The sequence below is a fragment of the Solanum dulcamara genome, chromosome 6 (assembly GCF_947179165.1).
Source record: "Solanum dulcamara chromosome 6, daSolDulc1.2, whole genome shotgun sequence".
Classification (NCBI taxonomy): domain Eukaryota; kingdom Viridiplantae; phylum Streptophyta; class Magnoliopsida; order Solanales; family Solanaceae; genus Solanum; species Solanum dulcamara.
In genome coordinates this window covers 9691337-9706291 of record NC_077242.1, presented here as the reverse complement: position 1 = coordinate 9706291, position 14955 = coordinate 9691337, and positions in this window count along the sequence as shown.

Sequence of the window (14955 nt, the reverse complement as noted above, 5' to 3'; positions counted from 1 at the left end):
AATTGGTATCTGTTGTAACGACCCGTTAGGTCGTTTTGAGTATTAGGACTTTTTATTTCATAAATGACTCACCCCGTAAATTTTAATGGGTATTTTGGACTATTCGATAACTATGGTCATTTAATTGAGGGGTGAATTTAAATAATTAATTAAATTGATGGGTTAAAGTGGTAATTTATTTAATACCCTATACCACTTATCCCATATTTACTAAACTAGAGTTAGTAGGTTTATAATTGTTAACACCACAAAACAATGCGGCAGACGTGAGTATTCCTCTTCGAAGAAAGAAGAACTCTTTCAGGTAAGATTCATCATCCAAATATTCAAATCTTAAATCTTATAATGGTGTAAAGGGATAGAGGATATTATATTATAATATTAAAGTTGAATTGTTGAAAGAAATTGGAAATTGACATACGTACTGTTATGAAAGCATTGTTGGAAATTAGGAGAATACAGTAGGTTAGTTTGTTTATTTTACTTTATTTTATTTGGTTATCATATTATAATTCAAGTTTTGACATATTGAGATAGGTAATTAAATATTAAGTGTATTATGTTATATGAATTTCATCAAATTTGTGACATTGGAGAAAATTGAAACTTAACCCTAGACTTGAATTTAGGAATATGAGACTTGAGATATTAGTTGGTATCAAAACTTAGGAATTTGATTATAAATTTGGATGAGTTGTTGGGTCTAGGTTAAACATATAAATAATATTGGTGTCTACGGACTAGTTTACTTATAAATAATATATATTGATAGATTGGAAACGGTCTGAGGCATTGAAGAAAGGAAAGACATTGGTGGATTAGCTTGCTTTACTTCGGATCTTCGATTGAGGTAGGTTATGGTTTTTATTCTACATCATAGATAGACTCTTAATAGTGATTGATATTCATCGAGTAATATGTGTGAAGTTTACTATGCATTTAATTGTTGTGGTCTGGATGGTTGATATGTTATTGTGATTGGTCTAAAATCCCGAGGCCATGAAATTCATAATCTTGAACTTGCCCTATCAAAAATGGTGCCTTGAATAAAGAAGGCTTGATGAAATATTGTTAATGAAGTGGAATATAATCATAAGGAATGATAAATTAATTATATTTGGATCGGGTGTCACGTTCCGACACGGTATATTTGGATCGGGTGTCACGTTCCGACACGGTATATTTGGATCGGGTGTCACGTTCCGACACGATATATTTGGATCGGGTGTCACGCTCCGACACGGTAATATTAAAGGGAAATAAATTAAAATTACTTAATACTACCCAATCTCCAAAAACTCATATTTCAAAAGTGTGTGATGTGGAGGCTTGAGTCCTTATGTGTGATCTTGATATTATTGACTGGTTATGTAATTTTTCATTGGCTGCCACCTGTTAAGTGTTGTTGTTGATTTTTCACTATTATTCTATGTATATTAATTTCTATTTTGAGTTGGCCGATGATACCTACTCAGTACATGTTGTCCTGTACTGACCCCTACTTGTATTTTTTTTCTTGTTAAATTTTGTGGAGTGCAGCGAGTGTTCCACAGACTTCGACTCGACATCAGCTCTAGTCAGTCTCAAGATCATCGGATTTCAGGGTGAGCTATCCTTCTAGCTCGTGATGGATTCTCTCGGTTATGGCATAGTGTCTTTAGTTTTCGGACATATTTTGTTATTTGTTTATTTTAGTATTTGATACTTTAAGACTTAGTTTTAGAAATTAGATGTCCTTAATGTGATGACTTTCAAATTTTGGGGAAAAATATATTTATTTGAGCTTCCGCGTTATTGTTATTAGTTGGAGTTTGTATCGTTGGTTCTCCCACCCAGGAGGTTAAGTGTGGGTGCCACTCATGGCCCATTTTGGGTCGTGACAACATGACTTTTTAGGCAGTTCAAAAATGCATTTGACGAGTAAGAAAAGATGTGTATTATATAGGACATAAATGAAAGTATCATGAAGAGTGTCGGCATTGTATTTTCAAATGTTCCCCAGTATGCTTGTATATGGCATATTTGGAAGAATGTTTGTACTAACTTTAAAAGAAGTAGGACAATACTTAGTGATTTATTCTACTCAATGGCAAGGTTTATAGAAAAGAAGATTTTGATATATTGATGGCTAAAGTTGATAAGATTGATCACAGGGTTACGAATTATCTTGAGAATGCTGGGTATGAGAAGTGGTCAAGAGTTCATGCAACAATAAATAGGAGGAGAATGATGACTTCAAACATTGTAAAATGTATCAATGGTTGCCTAGTTGAGGCACGACAGCTACCGAAAATAGACTTCTTGAAGGAGGCAAGAATTCTCTTTGATATTTGGCACTGCAAAAATAGAAAAATTGCCTCTTATACAAGGAATTTGTAAAATCTTCTAATTTAAAATATTTGTTAATTTTTTCAGGTTGTTCCATCACCTGAATTTATTTTTTCAGTTTATGAAGAAGGAAGAAAATATATTATTTGTCTTGAACGAAAAATATGTAATTGTAAAAGATTTCAGCTAGACGAGATACCTTGTCCACATGCAATTGCCGTTTTAAAAAGCAATAATGTTATTGATATGCATTCATAGTGCTTAGATTACTAAAAGCCAGATGCATTAGCAAAGATTTATGAAGTTTCAATGGTCCCAATGACATATAAATCAGATTGGTCCATTCCAGATTGTATTTTAGATGAAGTAGTGTTACAATCCAAATACAAGAGAATGCCAAGTCGATCAAGGAAATGAAGGAAGAAGAATCCAGATGAAAAGATAAGCTCAAATACAAATTGTTGTGGCCGTTGCGGACAAGAAGAGCACAACTGACGTATTTGTACTTTCTTTTTCAATAAAAATTGACAATTATTTTTACATATTACAAAACTACTAATAAATATAATTTTGAATTGTTCAATTAGTTTTCAATGCACTTGCAGATTGGAGTGACATTTTTCGATAGATTAACTTTCCTTTGAATTGGAATTTGAGCATGAAACATAGACATGTAAAGTATATAAGTTTAGGTTCATGTATTATACACTGTTTCAGCTTCACAGAAGCTGAAATTTTTGTATTTTTGATACAATTAAAATTGATACAAATATAAATATAAATAAGAATGATATAAAGAATCGTACTTGATTCAACGAAAGTATAACTATAAAATTTCAGACCATTTAAAATAAACAGATTTGATACAAGAGACTTTGAAATATGAGCTTTTTCCAACTTGTTCCAATTAAACAATTTTTTAAAGAATATCGTTAGATACATGAATAATATAAGTATATACTTTAAATTGATACAAGAAAAACTAATAAATTAAAACAAAATAGAATTATACTTGATTCAAGATAACATAATTTGACATAAAAATTAAAATTTGGTACAATGGAAATTGAAGTATAAAATTGTACTTGAAACCGGGTAAACTAAGAGTTTGATACTTGATAGTTGAAATTGATACAAATAATCAAAATTGATAGAATTAACCTTGTTATAACATAATCAAATTCGATACATGGATAATATAAGTGTATAGTTGCACTTGATACAACTAAAACTAATGGTTAGAAACTTGAAAAAATTATACTTGATTCAAGAACAAAATCTGACATAAACTATAAAACTTAATACAATTAAATTTGAAATATATAGTTATACTTGATACAAGTAAATCTGAGATGTTTGAAACTTGATAAAATTAAATTTGTTTCAAAAAAATAATTTTGATATAAACAAAAAAACTTGATACGTGGATAATATAAGTATTTAGTTATACTTGATACAAAGACAACTGATAATTTGATACTTGATATAATTATACTTGACTCAATAAATGTGAGATGTTTGAAACTTGCAAAACTAACTTAGATTTAAAAAAAACTCGATACAAGCACAATAAAAGTATATATTTGTATCTAATACAATGAAAACTGAGATGTTTGTAATATAAAATCTTTTTCACATATAATAAAAGTAAATCTTTTTAAAAAAGAGTATTTATAAGCAATGAATATATTTTCATACACCAAAAGGCATCATATTACAAATTCAAAAGGTTTAAAAGTAAATTTAATGACTACATCATCATTAAAAGGATTTTCAAATAAGAAAAAAAAATCTAAACTTAAATATTACACATAACTACTCAACAAAAATCAAATTATCTTGATAGGGAGGTATTGAATCACCTTTGACCTTCGAAGATCACCATTTTCGCTAATATAGCCGCTCTTAGCCTTTTCAGAACCACAAATCCACAATAGCGTAGTGTATCTAGTACGTAAATAATCAGCAGCAATTTCAGAAGATGGGGCTTTGATATCTTCACTAAGATATTCGGCAAAAACTGCTACAAAGACACCACAATCCCTGAAAAATAACAATAAATGCATACTTTCACGTTCTAAGCAAATTTATAAGATATGAAATTTGTAAAATATTAAAATAAACATGAGATTTGTAACGAAAAACAAAATCCTTATAGGCTGTCACATTGTTGTTGAGCAATCCTTTGAACATTCTCAACTCCAAAGGGAATTCGGGATCCAATAAATTTGCCAATTGACTTATCTTTATAAGAATCAAGTAACGTCCAATCAACACGGTCTTTATATTAAAAAAATCCACTGTTTTAAAGATAGGTTGGTAACATTAAGGCTAACTTTTGCATTTCGATCGATGGATCTCTTTTTCTTGTTCCCGTTATTGAATCATAAATCCGTATAATTCTCTCTCTCAAAACAATTATTGTCAATACCCAATGTTATTCACCATCGCAGTTTAATGGAACGTATACTTCATCAACTTGATGCCAAGGTAATCCAGTAGGGATGGAATAATTTTTATTGGTATTTTTAATAGATCTCTCATTCTCGAATACAATAACAGAACGTTTGAAGTCTTCTTAGGTACTAAGACCAGCATCTTCAAAATAGTACCTTTTGTGTGCACTATTATGTAGGTTTTGAAAAGACAGTTGACAGTTGTATACCTGTATTGGTTACCAATTTGATTCTTTGATTTCTTCCGAAGATAGTAGTAAATCACATCAACGTCTGCAACAAGTATCAAATGTATAAGTTATTGTGCTATTCAAAAGCTGATACATAAGCAACTCACATGAGGTTGTATCATGTTCCCATGCCACTGATGGAGCGGTTATACAACTAATACTTAATAATAATAAATCTGATACAAACATAAATTGATACAATTTAAATGATGAATCAGGTATATAACTAATATAAACATAAATTGATACAATTTAATTGTACACATATAAACTGATGTATCAGATATACAGCTAATAATTATTAATAATAAATCTGATACACAATAATAATCCAAATACATGTAGTTAGTATAATATTAAAAAAAATATAAGTGTGAAACTATAATACTTGATACAATATATAAGTTAAAAAATTTAACTATTATAGCAGATACCCCATAATAGTGAAACTGATACATAAAATTTAAAAAACTAGAAAGAAAAAAATGAAATCAAAACAAACCTCATCGTTCCAACATCTATTGGGTTGAGACATCAAATAAAATCAATTCTTATCTTGTGGGAAGGCAACAACAAAATTCATCTTTTCAAAACCTAAAGATGAACATTTAGCTCGATAATGTTCCTCTTTTGATTTCTTGTATAGTTATTAGTTGATAAACTAAAATCGAAAAACCAAGTTATGAATTAAAAAAAATCAAACTAAATAAGTTATGAATGATCAAAGAAGACTTGTCAACTTATTTGTTTGCATGAGATCGTAACAGACCTTTATCTATCCATTGACAGTATGAAGTAATAAGGTCAGATAGACATTTATAATAGATGCCAAAACATTCGAATGGGTTGTTCAGTTATTTTTGTGGTGATTCTTTCTCCTTTTCCTTTTCACTAGAACCAACTTTGTTAAATACGGGGACCAGAGAATCCTTAACGGCATCCTACTATGTGGAGCGGGTGTCTTTGTATCATCATGCAAAGAAGATTCTTTTTTTGGAAGGCAAAGTGGTAGATAACAGACTATCGCCTCTAAGAGACTGATCATCAGCTACAATCTGTGGCTTAACAATAGTCAATGATTGTAAAATCAAGGGTAATTGACTATCTCGAAGTCCCTCTATGATTTCATCTATTTGTTGCTGAGTATCATCGGCTATTGAGGTTGAAGTTTCTGATTCCTGTATAATATACATTAGAATAATAACTAATCTAATAATTATAAATTTGTCATAGGGTAAGGTATTAAACTTCACTTGCTATTCACAAATATTTGATGCATAGTATGTATTATGTAAGACAGGTACATAAAATTTTAACTTTTAATTTACTTTTTCTGAAGTTGGGGGAACTTCATCTATTGAAACTTCAGTAACAGTTACAGCAGAGGGATTTTCTTGAACATTTTATTGACTTTTGAAATTTAGAAATTCTCAGTTATATAAATATATATGTCTCTAAAAAGTAAATAACACTCATTAATTGATTGATAAATAGAACTAAAAAAAAGAAAAAGGCAGTGCACATTAAGTGCGGTATCTGAATACATATTGAAAAATAAAAATAACTCTTAAACTTGGTGAAGTATATTACATAATGATAAATTACCAATGTATCATATTGTGAGGTATCACTTTTTCTATGTCCATTGCTACATGTTCACTGATAGTGATTGATTCAAGTGATGCAGATTTCTAAATGTGATGTTTCAAGTTATATAGGTACATATTATGGGTAGAATAAAAATAATGTAACTCACAACATCAAATGAAAAGATATTGCCTTTTTTATGCATGGAGGAACTTCTTCAATAGTCGAACAAGTGACGTCTACAGTAGATAGATTTTCCAAAATCTCATCAATAATTTGTGATTTTTTGAGTGTATCGTCAAGCTATATAAATCATAATGTATTAGTTAATAAATGTAAAAAACAAATATATTGTATATTTTTATAAGAATTAAAGAATTGATAAAAATTCTTAATAAAAATGAATCAAAGATATTGTAAATTATCAATGTATCTAGCTATAATGTATCAAGTTTATATGTGGTGATTGATACATCTTCATATACATTAAGGGAAACTGCAAAACCATACTCAAAATGGAATGTATCAGATTAGCTACTTAATATTTGAAAAATAATTAAAATTTATACAGTATCTTGTCTCCACTCATCGCAAAAACTTCCCTTTAGACATCAAAGTCTTGTACATTCAAAAGATTTGATGCTAAATTCGGCATGATTATTGTTGATATATATACATTGGTGGTGATGTTTGTTTCTTCAATCTCTACGTTTCAACAAAAAAATGAGTTTAACTATCAAAAATATAAATCAATTAACAAAAGTATCTAATGCATGATATATAAATTCATGAAATTAAATGGAGTTTGAATTTTTTTTGTACAAACAAAATGTATCAAACTACCCAATTTAAACAATATGAACATCTTCTTGTTCTTTGTGGGCATCTAAATGCTTGAGATCCTTAATTGATTGTTTAAAAAAGTATTTGTTGTTCAAAGAGAACACCATCTCTATATATGTCATTCATATCCTGCAACTACAAAAATAGTAAAATTATAATTAGTAACAACCTAGATAGATAAGTTTTATTAGAAATTACTATCTTCTGAGGAGAATGGACTTCCTTTGCAATGGCTTGCAAAATCTTCTTGTGATTGATTTTGATTAACTACTCAATTGCATTGAGCTTTTTGTCACTCATTTTGATTAACTCCTCAATTGCATTGGGCTTTTTGTCAACCTTATTAAAATAAAGAATATGTGGATTATCATATTTGGAAGATCCATAGAGAAAAATAATAAAAAAATGTCAAAAACTTACATATTTCTTGAGATATCTCTTTACTTGCCTATTAATCGATTTGACATGAGGTTCGGTCACAACTGGTGAAGGATGAGAAGGACCAGGTACACCTGCATTTGTGTTTGATTTTTTTGGTATCCGTTCAGATTGTTCTGACTTTTTAAGCTTATCCGCACTTGCTTAAATGTTTTTTTTTCTAAACAATACGCCTTTTTTAAGGGGCGGTGGAGAAGACGCTTCAGCAATGCGCTTTGACTTTCTTAAAAGATGATTATGTGGAACCGTGCTGAAATCCTCAAATCTAGTCGATTTGTTCACCACGACTTGCTTTGACTTCACATTTATCGCAGAAGGAATGAATGGTGTAGCAGCTTCATTAGGTGAATGAGGAGCAGTACCAGGAAGATCTAGTGATGCCAATTCTTCGACTGTGGAGAATATATTGGTGCAGGCATTCCGTTAAAAATAAGAATTTAGGTTATATCAAAATTCAAACCACATTATATCAATAGTTATAATTACAAGTGTAAGATAATCAAAACGTATCTGATACAATAAGAAACTAAAAAATTATGACATAACTAATTGATATAAATGTAATTACTTATTATTAATACTTGATACAAAAACTGTAATATTTGGTGCAAATAACTGATACAATAATCAAGTGTATCTGATACATTAAAAAAATAAAAATTAAAAATTATCCACATGTATCAAAAAAACTTTAAGATTTGGTGCAAGTAACTGATACAATAATTAAACATATCTGATACAATAAGAAAACAAAAAATTAAAAATTGACACAAAAAATAATACATATTACTAATTAATTATTACTAATATCTGATACAAAATACACTTCTATCCACATGTATCAGATAAACATTAATATTTGATACAAAATATTAAAATAAAACACACACACACATATATATATATATATATATATATATATATATATATAATTACCCTTATATTTATTTTGCATAAGGTACTATGAAAATAAATGATATATTCATGAACACAAATAGAAGTATCTGGCAGTTACCTATACTTTGTATCCTGTATATAGAAAAAGATGATTCATGAGATGTTGATAATAAATATATATTTTAATAACAGATTATTACCTTTGTGAACAAGGTTGCCATGAAAGTCTCATATTTTGGCCTAACACCAGTAACTTGCCAATTCAAAATCCTAGGGATGTGACTTCCAACCTTAACAGCAAGCTCTTCATCTGTCACGCCCCGAGAGGGTACCTTAGGCGTGGCCGGCACTCTGAAATCATCTCTGGCATCCGAGAGAACTACTTGGTCTCATCACTCATTCGTTCATCAGCGGAAGACTTAAGTGAAAATAAGAATACTTATGTGGGCTCGCCATCATCAACATCAAATGAAAGAAATAATCCTTAGAAGAAATAGTTTCAAAGGAGAACTACTCCAATTACATCATCAAACTCTGTCTATGAAGCCTCTAACACTATCAGACGGTGCCAATGACATGTCCATGGCTACCTCAAAGTAAATATAATACTTAACAAAAATAAAAGAATAAAGAGTTCCTCCGAATACAAGAAGGACTCACCAAATAGTTGGAAAGTAATGATCTTCAACGATGCACCTGTTGAGGATCTCTAACACCTGTATTTGCATCATAAAATGATGCAGGTCGAATGACGTCAGTACATGAAATGTACGAGTATGTAAAATGACAGAAAAGTAAGGGCAGATATCAAAAAACTCCTCTCGGGAAGACTCGACTCAAAACTTAACATCAATATGTAATGCAAGTTTAAAAATAATAATAATAAGCAATTCTTACTCAGTTGAGAGTTTTTCTAACCGACAACCATCACTTATGAGCTAGTGATGATACAACGAAGCGATGTCGTTGCTACATCCATCCAATACCTTGCTAGGGTAAAGGACATCACCATCTTGGATCCAATCATCAAAGTCCTCTTTTTGGGACTTAAGAGGTATAGCCTCCATCCTACGTTGGCTACGTAGTTCTGGGGTTTGAGTTAATTAAACTCTTACCCAACTCAGTGTTCAATACTACTCTCAAAATATGTGCTCATATTAACATCATCATCTAGTCTTATTGGAAAAAAACATCAAACTCATCTTATTACCTCTTCATCAATTATTACACTTCTCATCAAAACATCTTGCTCAAAACATCATTTACTCAAATTCATTTAAACTCAATTCTTTTGCTCTTTCAAAACTCAATAAAATACATATATCGTATTAATTCAAATCACTCTTTTTGTCAATAAATATTAAAAGCTAACATCTTTACTCAAAACACGTGTAAAAATATTCATGACATCAAATCAATTAGGGTTCATAGAAAAGTAGCCATGAACAATAATTCCAATGATATGAGAGATAAAAATAATAATAATCTCAATGCATAAATATATCTAACTTAATAGAAGAAGAATTAGCTCATTTAGAATTCAAGAATTAGGGTAAAACTCAACTATAACTCAATTATGATAAATTTAATTATTGGGCGCATGGACAAACTCAATCCAATGCTATGAATAGCCTTATATACCTAGAATTTGAAGCTTTATTCTGAATTGAAGAACTCAATGACCACTCTTGAACTCCTAGCCTTTTCTCTCCGTCGGAACTTTTTGTGTACTATCCGGAGTATAAGAATCACCGAAATAGTATTTTTACACTACTAAAAACTAAAACTATATTTGAGAATGATTAAAGAAGTGTATAGAGAGAAGAGTTGCTTGAGAAAGCTTGATGAATAAAATGAGAAAATAAGGTTGGTATTTATAGGTGTGGAGGAGGGACCTAACAATAAATAAAAATAATTACAAAGGATGATCTTGAAAATTCAACGGAGGATTGTGATCTCATGGATGATGTCAAATGGATCTAGATGTTTCCATGGTTGGTGAGATGAACCTTTTTAAATGGAATACCCTTTTTCGGAGCTGCATTTGAACAAGATAACTTCCTAATTAGGATTTGGTGTCTCATATGAATTGTAGATCTAGAAGTATACTTTTATGTCGTTCAAGAATCAACAGATTTGGAGCATCCTACCGTGAGATATGATTTTTCTTCTACAAATACTCCATTTCATCAAAGCACTATGTGTTGTAAAAATTAATTTATTTGACCTATGTATTCGCCGAATCTTAAGATATGATGTTCATAAAAGTTATAGGTAATGCCGTTGGGGTTATTCAAAAATTTGAATCACCTAATATGGACTAATTTATGAAAATTTATGCCCAAAATATAAAATTAGTATCATTTTCATCGAGAATTGAAACACCACATACAATGTTTTAGGGGGTGTTACATCATCAACTTTGAAAGCACATTCATATATCCACACATTGAGTGCGTATGCCATGCCTAATAATCGATAGAGTTGTTTAGCAACTCTAAACTCTTACCTGAAACTCTTCATCAACTTATTAAAAGCAATTTGACCTCATGGATAATCTTTGTACCGGCCATCTTCCATAATTTTGAAATCATCTATTGATATGGGTGATTCACTAATTTGGGAATAGAGAAAGGTATGGATAAAGTACAATATGCCCATCTGGACAGCATCTTCAATGTTGTCCCAATTTTCCATCTGAAAGCGCTGAACCAATCGGCCTTTTATAACACCTGAAAGGGCACCTGGAAAGTACTTTTCCAACAGCCTACTAGGAGGAGAGTTGGGATATCGAAAGACGACAGTATTTCTAGTGCATTTCAATCCTGTTATAAGAGCAAATTCCTTTATTGAAAAATGAAGGAGAGTTCCATTTGCATGACGGATATGCAAATTCATTCAGATTTTTCTGCTCTAATTCTAACAAAAGAAGGCACTTTATAATTTGTCCTTGGAAATTGCATTGAGAAATGTTTAAATAAGGACCAAAAATTATTTTTCTGAACAATACAATTCCTTCATTTTCAATAGATTTGTGTGGATCACCAATGACATTTGCATTGTATGATGAACCAAACCTTAAATAATGCTTTGGGATCTATTTGATGACATAGTTCATATCCTACATAATAAAACTTGTATCAAAGAGAGAAATGTGAATTTGATACATTAAAAAAAAAACTTCTTTGCACATGATACACTCAAATTGATACAAAGAAACTACAATAACAGACAACATGATACAAATACAAATAAACTTGATACAATGAACTATAATAACAAACAACTTGATATAAGTAAACTTTGATACAAAAATCTTGATACCATCCAACAATATACAATAAACCTTGATACACTCAACTTGATACAAATAAAACTATAATATCATACAACATGATACAATTTTGTTTTTGATACAATGAACTATAATAACATAAAACTTGATACAATAAAACTACACTAACATACAACCTAATACAAATAGAAGAAAACTTGATACAATAAGCTCTAATAACAGACAATCTCATATAAATAAACTTTGATACAATAAATTTTGATACCATCCAACAATATACAATTAAACTTGATACAATAAAACTATAATATCATACAACATGATACAAAAAAGAAAATTCGATATAATGAACTATAATAACAAATAACTAGATATAATAAAATTTGATACACTCAAATTGATACAATGAAACTACACTAACAGACAACTTGATACAAAAAAAAAACTTAATAGAGTGACCTATAATAACAACAATCGGATACAAAGAAACTTGAGAATGAGACTTGATACAATGCGATTCGAACAATGAGGTTTAAATTGATACATGAAAAATGTAACATAACTACATCATCAAAAGCACATACAGTGTCCAGAATTATGATATTACTGAATTAATAAAAATTTAGATACATTACAAAGGCAATACATTGGGTAAAGAAGAGCGCGAATTTTCCGCTTTGATTTTTTTTCCTTTCTGCTTATCTTTTTTTTTACTGATAATTTTGAACTTGTAGAAGCAGGTTTCTTCGATTCCTCTTGTTGATGTTTCAATGCTAATAATGGATCATGATTTTTTTAGATCTATTTTCATGAAACCCTAACTCAACCGAATCAAAATTGCGCCTCGGTGGGTGAACTTGAGGAACTTCTTCAACTTGAGGATGTTCATAATTTTGAGAAACTTCCTCAGTTTGTACATCTTTTTTCGATTGAAAACGAACACCAATTTTATGAACAATTTGGGATTCAGTGACTTGAGGAGGATGACCTATTTGTGTAATACCTAGACTGAACGATGGATTAGAGTTCATATTAGCACCGATATCTATGAAGATGAATCCCAAGAACTTCTACAACAGAAAAAATTGAAAAAGAAGAAATATGAAAAAGAGAAATTCTTCAGTTGTTTTCTTAGATTTCGATAATAGTGAACAAAATTTGGAAAAAGAAAGTTGTAAAACGGACGCGGGAATATAGCCTCTAATTTAGGAGTATATTTATCACGTCAGATATTTTAGAAGAGTACGAAAAGTCATGTACCAAGAGGTTGGAGAGAGAAATATAAAATAAGGGATTATTGAAATATTTTGAAACGATAGGGACAAATAGAAAATATGATTTTATAAATTGTGTATTTTGTAAAATTTCCTATAATTTAAGTGGACCCACATTTTATTGTAAGTATTAACAAAATAAATTTATTTGCAAAACAAATTTAATTTTTTATTTGCAAAACTAATTTTCAATCAAAAAAACAAGAAAGAATAATATTTCATCTTCCGCAAAAATTGAAAATTTTCTCTTGGTAATTATATGCATAATTAGTTTTTATTCTCATTAGTCTTATTTAAATTCGGGCTCTTATGAACTATCACCATCTCTATGGTACTATGGCTATACAACTACAGTACCTTGTGAAGATATTTTTCAATTTTTGTTTTGTAGAGTAGGGAGTTGTCTATTTTTGCAAATGTTCTAAGAGTTACTAGTGGAGATATGGGTAGGGATAGGGTTGCTCAAAATCGAATTAAAACTGTTAATTCAATTATTATTTTTTAAAAGTTATTGATTTATCGATAATGGATTATTGGTTTAGCAGTTTTCGTAACGACTTTTTTTTTAATTATCAGGTTATCAATTCTTAATGATTGAGGTTTTTTCTTGTTAACTGATAACCCAATAATAAATTAATACATTATATTTATATCATTCAGAATATAAAGTTCTTGACTTAGGGTTAAGTTTCATACTTTTATTTTTGGTTATCTCAAACTCTCGGTTATTCTACAATGTGTTAATGTTTGCTTTTGAACAATATGCAATTTACCACTCATGTGCATGGTTCATTTGTTTTTTCACCTTGTTTAAAAGTGATTTTCAATGATTTTTTGCGCGTCAAATCTTAATGGTGAAATCGATAACTGAATCGATAATGATCAATAACCGATAAACCTATAACTGATAATCGATAAGTCAATATTAACGATTCTATAACGATTTAGCATGTCTACAAACCAATAATCGATAAGTTGAACCGATAAACTTCAAAATCATTACTAAGGGATTGTTGAGTTGTGAACAAGTTATCTAGATTAATTTTTTCGAAATAAATTATATCGAAATAACTTATTTCATCATATATATGAGATAACTTATTCTGTCACTATAATAGATAATTAATTCAATGACTATTTAATACCTTAAACCAAACACAGAATAAAATAATCCTGCATTTTGTTTGAGCATTATTATAATACATCGCATCAAAGGACTCCAAAGGGTAATGAGGTTTAGTCTGACTCGTATAACACTACGTGAAGTGCCTGAACAAGTAGGGTCTTATGCTTGTCGCCAGGATGTATTTACTCTACAAATCATGAAGCATGTGAACTTATTGTATCTTCTCCAAATTAAATATTTTATGTACTTAAATTCTTAGCATTGATATAACATTATTTGTTGGCATCCATGCTTCTAAAAATTTAAATAATGCACTTGAATGAATGATGAGTTATTTACCCAAATGAACAGGGATCAAATCCCTCTTAATATTCTTTTTTTGTCTTTTTTATTTATTTAATGATGCACCCACATATTAAAAATCTTAAATCCTCCTCTGTTTGTCGTTAGATTCATCACCTATTGTTGTTTTTTATATCAA